Source organism: Hibiscus syriacus, unplaced genomic scaffold, assembly GCF_006381635.1.
Source record: "Hibiscus syriacus cultivar Baekdansim isolate YM2019G1 unplaced genomic scaffold, ASM638163v2 tig00110809_pilon, whole genome shotgun sequence".
In the NCBI taxonomy this organism is placed as follows: domain Eukaryota; kingdom Viridiplantae; phylum Streptophyta; class Magnoliopsida; order Malvales; family Malvaceae; genus Hibiscus; species Hibiscus syriacus.
In genome coordinates, this window is record NW_024062869.1 from 944572 (window position 1) to 956320 (window position 11749).

At 32.9% G+C, this 11749-nt stretch overlaps 1 pseudogene; it reads left to right on the forward strand.

Annotated features, from left to right (window-relative positions):
• The first annotated feature begins 10288 nt into the window (after nt 1-10288).
• Nucleotides 10289-11749, forward strand: LOC120141438 (annotated as a pseudogene).

Consider the following 11749-nt stretch of genomic DNA (forward strand, 5'->3'; position numbering starts at 1 on the left):
TTGCTGGATATTTTCTTGATGGTGAGATTATGTATAGAAGAAGCAATGATCAAATGCTATTGAGATGTTTAAATACCAGCGAAGCTCGAAACGTCATTGAAGAAGTACACAGTGGAATATGTGGAACGCATGCAAATGGTCTTTCCATGGCCAGAAAAATAATGAGATATGGATACTACTGGGCTACCATGTACACAGATTGCATTGATTATGCAAGGAAATGTCATAAATGCCAGATATATGCAGATAAAATTCATGTACCCCCATCTCCTTTATATGTAATGACAGCACCCTGGCCATTTTCTATGTGGGGAATAGATGTCATTGGGGCAATCACACCAAAAGCATCGAATGGACATTGCTTCATCCTTGTGGCAATTGATTATTTTACCAAATGGGTTGAAGCTGCTTCATATACCAATATTAAGAGGTCCACAGTCTGCAAATTCATAAAGAATGAGATAGTTTGCCGGTATTGCTTACCAGAAAGGATCATTACAGATAATGCTCTGAACTTGAACAACAAAATGATGACCGAACTTTGTGCACAATTTAAGATCAAACATGCAAACTCAGTAGCATATCGTCCAAAGATGAATGGGGCAGTTGAAGCAGCAAATAAGAACATCAAGAGAATCATTACAAAGACCACTGAAACTTACAAAGATTGGCACGAGAAGTTACCTTTTGCTTTATATGCATACCGAACTACTGTTCGAACATCTACTGGGGCAACACCGTTTTCTTTAGTCTACGGGATGGAAGCAGTCTTACCAATTGAAGTTGAGATTCCATCGCTTCGAATATTGAGAGAAACAAAATTGGATGAATCTGAATGAATCCAATCTAGAGTTGATCAATTGAACCTTATTGAGGAGAAAAGATTGAAAGCTATTTGCCATGGACAGATGTATCAGAAACGGATGATGAAGTCTCATGACAAAAAAGTACATCCAAGAGAATTCCAAGAGGGTGATCTAGTACTAAAAAAGATCTTGCCTATACATAAAGATTTCCGTGGGAAATGGATGCCTAATTGAGAAGGGCCATACGTTGTAAAAAAGGCCTTTTCCGGAGGAGCATTAATCTTGGCAGAAATGGATGGAAAAATTCTGAGAAATCCAATAAACTCGGATTCTGTCAAGAAATATTATGCTTGAAGAAAAAAGGAAAAGAAAAAAAAAGAAAAAAAAAGAAGAGAAAAAAGAAAAAAGGGGGGTCAAGGTGAAAACTCGCAAAGAGCATCTTGTAACCAAAAGAAGGATTTGAGTTGAAAACCTGAAAAGGCGGCTCAAATGCAGGTTGATATTAGGCATCTGGCAATTGAACTCTCTTAAGATTTTGACAGTTTGGAAGAAATTTCACATCTATAAGCATTTCGACAACGTTTGAGATCTTCCAGACAAAAGCTTACATCATTACTCTAAATTGTGTCAACTTGATTAATTTAGAAATACTTATGCTTATAATTTGTTGAGACATTTGAATTTTTATCATTCTTATGCTTGCCATAACTTTGAATACAATTCTATATATTTCAAGTTCAATTTATTTGAGATTCAATTTATTTTTGGAAATTCAATTTATTCTTCTATGAATTAACATAATTTTGAAATAATTTAAAGATTTCTGAATATCACTTTATGTTAATACTTTTAAATACATGGAATACAAAGTAAGCAAATCATCACCATCTTGAACAAGGTCGAATTTGACAATTCTACTCATCAATTGCTCCAATCGATCACCATTCAGTTCTTGCATCTTTGTTTTCAAAGATATACTAAGACAGTAGAAGGCGATCTTTGCAGCACTGATTCCAGCAAAAAGAAACAAGACATTGATATCACTGGGAAACATGTCTCTATACAGATCCTTGTGTATGGTTTTTAAGGAAACCTAGAAGTATTTCCACCACATCAGGTTCAAGTGGAACAACTTTATTCCTTCCAACCCATACTAGATTCCATTTTCAGCACTCATCAAGAACATACTTCTGGACACTTGAAGGTGGCTCATTGTCATAAGCTTCAAGAGCCTTACAGATCCTTTCTGTCAATTTGGCACTTCCTGTACATGTTTATAAACAGTTCAACTTTGTTCTTGGATCCCATGAAAGCCATCATTTCTTTGTCAATGGAAAAGCATCAGCACATGGAAGAAGCAGAATAAGAGAAAATCTGTTCTTAATTGACAGAATTATGAATATAGCCCTTTTCAGTATAGTAGCATGGAAATGCTTCGAATCTACAAATTCTGGCTCTACATCGAATAAGCATTGTGATATCTTAGTCCAAACATTAACTGGAAGATGAATTTGCCAATAGCATCTTTTGGAAGTGTTCTTTGAGTTATCTGATCTGGTTTGGCAGAACCAATCATTGAATTGGGAAGATGAATGTGCTAATAGCATCTTCTGGAAGTATTCTTTGAGTTATCTGATCTGGTTTGGCAGAACCAATCATTGAATTGGGCTGGAAGTGTTCTTTGAGTTATCTGATCTGGTTGAACAGAACCAATCATTGAATTTAAAAGATGAATTTGCTAATAGCATCTTCTGGAAGTGTTCTTTGAGTTATCTGATCTGGTTGAACAGAACCAATCATTGAATTTAAAAGATGAATTTGCCAATAGCATCTTCTGGAAGTGTTCTTTGAGTTATCTGATCTGGTTGAACAGAACCAATCATTGGAATTAAAAGATGAACTGCATGATCGTCTTCATTAAGAAGTTTCTAATCAAGCTTCTTTTGCTTATTCCTTTCCCAAAAATCATAGCCCAAGTTTCGCCTTTGCTTATAACTGGGATCATTGCATAATGGATTCCCATCTCTTACTGGAAGAATTGTGTCAGTAACATTAGCCATTTGAGCAGCACATATAAAATTTGCCAATTTTGCAATTAATGAATATGGACCACATTTCTACAGGGCTATTTGAAGTTTCAGCCTCTGAGAATCCCATTTCTGTCAAGTATAACAGTTTATTCTCCTCATCAGAATCAGAATTCAAGATTTCTCGGTATTAGAAGAACTATCGATATCTGTGAAATTATCTTGAAAGGTCACTTCATAATCAGATGAGTTGTTATCAGAATCAACATGTTGTCTGAATGTAAGCTTTTCAAGAGCCTATACTATTGAGTTTTATTCTCAAGAGGTTTTGTGACATTATATCTACATCTACATTTGTCAAAGATGATAGATTCTTTGTTTTGAAGAAGAAAGATCTATTGGGTTTTTACAATTGAAGAAATACTCAATTCACCAATCTGAAATCAAACAACTTAACATTCATGCATCATATTTAGGCATTTGCAAAAATAGATGCATTTTCATTCATTTTTATTCTTGTTGAAATTTTAACAGGAATTTCAAAGATTTTAGCAAAGATTTAAATTCATCAATTGATGGATCAGCTTTTCCAGAGCAAGTTCATAATGAGAAGAACTCATCTGAAGAAGGAAGAAGAAGTTCATAATGAGAAGAGCTTGTTCAACCTTTTGCTCAAATCCATCATTTGATGGATCAGTATTTCCAGAGAAAGTTCATAATGAGAAGAACTCATCTGAAGAAGGAAGAAGAAGTTCATAATGAGAAGAACTTGTTCAACCTTTTACATGAATTCATCAATTGATGGATCAGCTTTTCCAGAGAAAGTCATAATGAGAAGAACTCATCTGAAGAAGGAAGAAGAAGTTCATAATGAGAAGAGCTTGTTCAACCTTTTGCTCAAATCCATCATTTGATGGATCAGTATTTCCAGAGAAAGTTCATAATGAGAAGAACTCATCTGAAGAAGGAAGAAGAAGTTCATAATGAGAAGAACTTGTTCAACCTTTTACATGAATTCATCAATTGATGGATCAGTATTTCCAGAGAAGTTCATAATGAGAAGAACTCATCTGAAGAAGGAAGAAGAAGTTCATAATGAGAAGAGCTTGTTCAACCTTTTGCTCAAATCCATCATTTGATGGATCAACTTTTCCAGAGAAAGTTCATAATGAGAAGAACTCATCTGAAGAAGGAAGAAGAAGTTCATAATGAGAAGAACTTGTTCAACCTTTTACATGAATTCATCAATTGATGGATCAGCTTTTCCAGAGAAAGTTCATAATGAGAAGAACTCATCTGAATAAGGAAGAAGAAGTTCATAATGAGAAGAATTTGTTCAACCTTTTACATGAATTCATCAATTGATGGATCAGTATTTCCAGAGAAGTTCATAATGAGAATAACTCATCTGAAGAAGGAAGAAGAAATTCACAATGAGAAGAATTTGTTCAACCTTTTGCTCAAATCCATCACTTGATGGATCAGCTTTTCCAGAGAAGTTCATAATGAGAAGAACTCATTTGAAGAAGAAAGAAGAAGTTCATAATAAGAAGAACTTGTTCAATAATTCTATCACAGAAGGAGATAGATTATCATCAGCCTTTCTGGAGAAAGTTCATAATGAGAAGAACTCATCAAGAGTTTATTCAACCTTTTGAATGACTCTATCACAGAAAGAAAGAGGTCAGCATCATCCCCAGCAGAAAGTTCATAATGAGAAGAACTCATCTGAAGAAAGAGAAGAATTTATTCAATATCTCCATTATGATCAAGTGAAGCCAAATGGATAAAAAATTTTATTATCTTTTCATCTTTGCCCTATTCTTGTTAACACAAGAATGAGCAAAGAGGGGCAGCTGAAGATACTAATTTTTTTACCCATATTATTATTATTATTATTATTATTATTATTATTATTATTATCATTATTATTATTATTATTATTATTATTATTATCATTATTATTATTATTATTAAATATATATTAAATACATATATAAATAATTAATTACAGGCCCAATTACAACTGGACCGGCCCAGTTACAACAACCAGAACCGGCCCAGACCCAAAAGGAAACCCTAAACCAATTTAGGGTTTCAGTTAGGGTTTCCTAACCCTAATCCCATGCCAGCCGCCTCTAGCCAGCCGCCTCAGACTGACCGTTGGATCTGGCAAGATCCAACGGTCCAGATGGCTCCAGATGGAAACCCTAGGGTATGATACCCTAGGGCCACACGGCCGCCGCTGCTGCTCTCGCCGCCTCCGCCGCTGCCACGTCCCAACCGAAGGCTCCAGAAGCTCCAACTCCAGCCGTCCACGCCATGGCTACGTGGTGAGTCACCACTGGTAGTCCGGTGACTCACCGAAATCCCCTCTCCGGACCGGTCCGATGGCCACACCGGTGGTGGCTATAAAAGCCACCACCCGAACCTGAAAAAAAAAGGAAAGGAAGAAGACAGAGAACAGATCCCAGAGATACAAAACAAAAAAAAATATACAAAATACTACCAACGATCTCAGCAGCAAAGAAACAGAAAAGAAAGAAAAAGGAAGAAAAGAAACTTACCGAGGAAGCCCCGACCACCGGATCTCACCGGAACCTTCAAAACACCGAAGGTACTTTTGTAGATTCGCTCTAATTAGGAGCTTTTTAAGGAAAAAGAACACCGGAAACGTCCTTAGGACGTCCCGATCTATCTAATGGTATAAAAATAAAATTTTCCGGCCACCGGATGCGGTGGCCGGCGATGACGGTCACGGCGGCAGACGGTTGCCGTCCGGTGACCGACTTCCTTCCGATGAGGGAATCTAGAGAGAGGTCAGAGCTCTCTCGGCTTGAGAGAGAAAGAAAAAAATGAAATGAAGGCTGGCCCTTCGGGCCAGCCGGTTTTGACCTTATATAGGCCTTCCCGAACGGCGTCGTTTTGGGAAGGACTATGCGCGTAATTAGACAATAGTTAAACCCTGCCTGCCGTCCTCCTAACTTGTAAACTTTACATTTTAGTCACTAAATCGAATTTATAATATTTTTAATTCAGTCTTCAAATTTCAATTTTATTCATTTTAGTCCTTTATATTAAAATAATATATTTAGGATAAATAACAGATTTAATCCCTTAATTTTAATAAATAATATTTTAATCCTTAGTTTATATTTTTAATTTATTTTATTCTAATATCCGAATTTTAGATAATTTTATTTTAGTCACTAAATAAATAAAATAAAGAAATAGCATGTTTAATCCCTATAATTTTGATTAATTATAAATTAGATTTTTAATTTTATTTTTACTGTAATTTAGTAATTTATTTTATATGTTTTCATTTGTTTTTCTGTTTTTTTAAAATATATTGTTTTAGTGGTATTTTTATTTTATTTGTTTATATTTTTAAATATTTTCATGTATTCATAAATATATATATAATAAATAGTAATTTTTAAATATTTATTTTTAATATTGAAGAAAAGGACAGTCTTAATACAACTGGATGTCCTATTCTGATATTTTAAAATTAAAAATTAAACAATATTATTTAAATTAATATTTATCAATATCAAAGAAAAGAGCTGTCTTAAGGCACCTAGAAGTTCTTTTCTGATATTTTTAAATAAATAAATATTTTTTATATAATTTTGAAATAATAGGATTATAAATTAAATATATTTTTGAATTTTTAAATTTTAATAATCGAGACAATTTATAATTAAAAAGTACCAATTTTGGGCGTTGTAGGGGTGCTAATCCTTCCCTAAACGTAACCGACCACGAATCCCTTTTTATTATTAAAAAGAACGAATTTTTGGTTATAAAACGCAGATCAGTTCATTTTTTTTAATTGATGTTTTCTTAAAACTCTTTTAAAGAAAATAATTTTTAGGTATTCGACCTACCTAATCCAAAAGGCCGATGGCGACTCACAAATTATTTTCAAAATTATTTATTTATATTAATTTCCCTGCCAAGTATAATATTTCGTGTCCGGACGAAATCCGGTTACGACACACTCTATGGCTGTAAAATCAAGAGGATATCTAACGGCATAAGAGCTCTAAAATTATAAGGCAGTGAAACCGGGGAATGAAGTTTACTTGACGGAGTTGCTCTTCAGCCTTCTCCTTCCTTATTCGTTCCAGCTCAGCCATAAGAACTTCTCCGTCATCCTCATCGTCGTTGTCACTTAAGAGTTAAGAAAAAAATTAAGATCTTTAAAAAGTGTAGAAAAACAGCATTATCAAGAAGTTACCAACAATAACAGGGATAATAAATTGATTTTGAAAATGGCTATTCTCCGTCCCTTGAACTCATGGCCATTATAAAATTCTCATGTTGTTATTAATTGGTCAAATGGTCAAATTCACGTTAAAATAAAAGGACCAATTTTTTTTAATCCATCTATTCTTTGTGACAATGTAAATTAAAGATGCTGAGCTTCACATATTCTTAAATACATTGCAATTTCCAATCATTTGGAATGAATTGCAATTAGAAAAAACATATTAATGTTTCTTAGAGGTCATGGGTTCGAGCACCAACGATTGTAGTAGGATAATTGAGTGTTTATTGTCAAATTGTTGAGAATATTTATAACATATAATACTTTGTAATCGCCTAAGCTTAATCAAAAAGAAAGTTAACCTATGGTGAGAAAAAATGACTATTTTATATGATTGGAGGCTAAGTCATGAATAATCAGTTATAAGTTAATTTAAAAAAATAATAAATTAGAATTCATTTTGTTATGTTAGTAGTTAAAAAAGAACATTATTTTCTATTGAGATTTTGAGTTCAAACAGTTAATTTCACAGAGTGTATAATATATATACCTTATAATTAACCTAGACTATTCCAAAAAAAACTAATAAATTAAATGATAAATGTTCTTTTAAGGCCTGAGTTATAGGGAGTGAAACAAATTGATTATCTATTATTAATTTATTTCCTATAATATAAAAAGTTACAAATATTTCACCATTTTAATAAAAATATAATAATAAATGGCTCTCAATGTTTATATTTTTTTATAAATATGATCTTTATTATCCTTTAAACAAAATTTCAATATCCTTCGTGTTTTTAAACTTTTTTATAGCGTAGGGACTAAATTGATATATTTAATAATAGAGGGATCAATTTAATCCATTTTATATAATACAGGGCGTCACAAGTACATTAGACCCGATTAAAACGTGTAAAGTATGTGTTTAAGCTTGTTTGAGATAACAAAATAAGTGGAAGCATGAAAATTTTCTTGCACCAACGAGAAAGATTGTGTAGCAAAATACATTTCTCATGATCACCCAATCCCAACAATTTAGATATAATTTGTTTATTTTTAAATAATAACTCCAAAAGACACTCAATGCCTCTAAAACGATAAATTTGTTTATTTTTAAGGAGCCATCGACATATTATTAAAAAAAATTAATGAAATATAATTTAGTTTTTTATGGGTTGACTCATTTATGTTTGTGTTTTGTCCACTTTTGGTCACCGATTTCAAAAAACATAAAATCTGATCACTTTCGTTTTTAATTAATTAAGATATTGTCACTTTCGTTCTTATTTAATTAATATGTGGTCATCACGGTTAACTGTTGTTAACAATTAAAAAAATATGTGACGTGATAGTTGGTATAATCACACATTTGGTCCTGTTATTTACATATTTTCTCAATTTAGTCATACTTTTAAATAAATTTTAACATAAAAAATATATCTTTAAATGAAAATAAAAATAAAGTATTTTTAAATTCAGTTAATACCAAAATATATTTAATAATTTAATATAAAAAATATTTTTTAAGTTAATATATATAAAATATTATGAATTTAAGTATTTTATATACTAAGATACAAAATATATACACTATGTTATCCATTTTAGACTAACCAATGGTCTTGGCTTATTGGTTGGATACATGCTTAGTTTCCTAAGTGACCAAGGTTTAATTTTTTTTGCCCCAATTTGTTTTCCTTTGTTTCTTTCAACTAGAGGGTAACACATGCCACTCTTTGATTAGTGGAAATAAATATATTAAATTAAAATAAAGTTAGTCCTCCAACCGAATGGTGAGACGTGACATGACATGTGGTATCATTCAATTGGATGATTAAATTTATTTTAATTTATTAAAAATATGAGTGAATTGAGAGAATATATAAATAACAGAGATCAAATGTGTGATTATATCAAAATATTTAACTACTATTAACGACAGTTAGCTCGGGGTGACCACATCTTAATTAAATAAAAACAAAAGTGATCATATCTTATGGTTTTTAAAATCAATGACCAAAAGTGGACAAAAAATAAACATATGTGATCATCCATGTAGTTAACCTTTTTTAATTCATATTTATGAGATTTTTAACATCTTGGAAATAATAATATTTCATTTAAATACTAGAATTCAAATAAATTCAAACTAACAATAAATTCATTTATAAATTTAAACTCTAATAATTTAAAATTTATAAATATAAAACTCATTTAATGGTTTCAATAATAAAGAAAAGTATCATTCTTCTTAGAGATACAAATTTTAACAAATACATCCATAAATTATATGCACCATAAATAAACTAAAAAAGCCTAAATAAACAATTATCTTATAATGATTGTAAATTATGCAAAGAAATTATAAATACCAAACCGTTGAGGTTAAACTGGAACTGTATTCCTTTATTTGTTTATTTAAAAAAAACGCCCCCGAATTACCGGACAATACGAACCTCGTTTGCGCCAAATGATCCCTGTCACCTGAAATAATTATATCGTGTGGGAACGACTTGGTGGGATTTGGACCTGGTGGCCACGCCAAAAAGGGTAAAAAATTGTTCTCAACTACTGTTCCCGCCAAGATTCAATATATTTTTCATGAATATATTATTGAAAAACAAAACAAAAAATCTGTTTACCGCTTTGATAATTAAAGCTTCTAGTTATGATTAACTCAAAGTTGAAAATATCTTTTGCCTTTATAAGGAAACAAAAGAGGGAAGGAAGAAGATTTGCTGTTGAAGAAGCAGTGCTTTGCTTTGCTTACAGAAGACACAAGAACCCTCAGGGAAGTTAGGCCAAAGGTTAGCTTTCCTCCTGGTTCGCCTCTTTCTTTTCACTTGAAATCAAAGCAAAGGTTCTTTTTTTCTTCTTCTTTCAGTTGATTTCACTTTTCATCTCCCCTTTGTATCCTTCTATATATATCCTTCAATACCCACCTGATTTTTATAGTTTTTGTTTATGTTTGTTGCTTTTTTTTTTTGGGGGGTGGGGTTAGAATTATTTGTAAAAGTGAGGGTCTTTGTTAGTTTTTGTGGGTTCCTTTGCTCTCTGGAGATGGGTTTTTTTATTAGTCTTGATTTGGTGGGTTAAGAGTTTGGTTAGTGCCTCCAGATATGCTAGCCCACCTGGTATTTGTTTTCTGAACTAGCTTCATATATTGATGTTCATCAGTTCCATATGATTTGTTCTCAAGGATTACGCCTAAGTGTTGGTACCATATAAATTTTGTTTGAGAGTTAGAAATTTGGAATCATGAATACCAGATACTCTCTTCAACCAGATCCATTGTGTAATTCAAGCACAGCAATTCCATTTTCATCAAATCCTCCTGGGGAAGAACATAGGATTGTTTTAGGTACACGTAATAGGTTTCCTCGTGCCCCGTCTTCTTCAATCTTGTTAAGAACGGCGATGAGGATATCTAGGGCGAGGTGGTTTAACTTCTTGAGAAGAGTTTTTCATTACCAAAATGGATCAAGGTCTGATCTTGGTTCCAACCCTTTTAATTCCAGTACTTGGATGATGCTGCAGTTCTTGGCTTTGGTTATTCAAATAAGCATCATTTCATTCACCTTGGCTATTTCAAAGGAAGAGAGGCCTATTTGGCCTATGAGAATATGGATTGTTGGATATGATATTGGTTGTCTCCTTAGTTTGTTACTTCTTTATAGGAGTTATCATCGTCTTCACCTATCTCAAGCAGATCGTTTTGGCCTTTCCGACATCGAACAACAAAGAACAAATGAAGAATCAAGGTAAGCTTCTTATCACTTGATCCAATCTTGCTGTTATCCTTCATGGTTTCATAACATAATGTAAGGTTTAATGTTGTCAAAATAATGAGTTGATCAATAGAAAATTTGAGACAAACCAAGATTAGGGAAAGTAAAACTTCTTTGTTGTCTATTAATGGAGATTATAGTATGCTCACGAGCTCACATTTGATGAATAGATGCCGGACTTCACTAGAGCTGTTCTTTGCAATATGGTTTGTAATAGGAAATGTCTGGGTGTTCGATTCTCGATTTCGATCCTTCCATCGAGCTCCGAATCTCCACGTACTTTGTATCTCATTGTTAGGTTGGAATGCTCTGAGCTACTCTTTCCCATTCCTGTTGTTCCTACTCCTATGTTGTTGTGTACCACTTATCAGCAGCCTCGTTACAACATGAACATGGGTTCCATTGACAGAGGAGCATCTGATGATCAGATCTCCAGGCTGCCTAGTTGGAGATATAAAGAATTCAACTCCAGCCTAGAGCTCGATCATGATTCGGACTGCAACACAAGCCGGGCAAATGAAGATCTGGTAAGTCATATACATGTACCATAAATCATGCTCAGTTCTAGCTTTTCTTTCATCACAAGGAGTTGTTTCAAAGAAAATTAGGTTAATCTTGCAGGCCAATGAGTCTTTTTCTTTGTTTATTGTGGTTGAATATGAAAAAGGAGTGCTGCATTTGCCTAGCCAATTATAAAGACAAAGAAGAAGTGAGGCAGTTGCCATGTTCCCACATATTTCACCTCAAGTGTGTGGATCAATGGCTCCGAATTACATCTTGCTGTCCTCTCTGCAAACAAGAACTGTACACATAGACAAAGAAACATATAAACAATATTACTTCAAATAC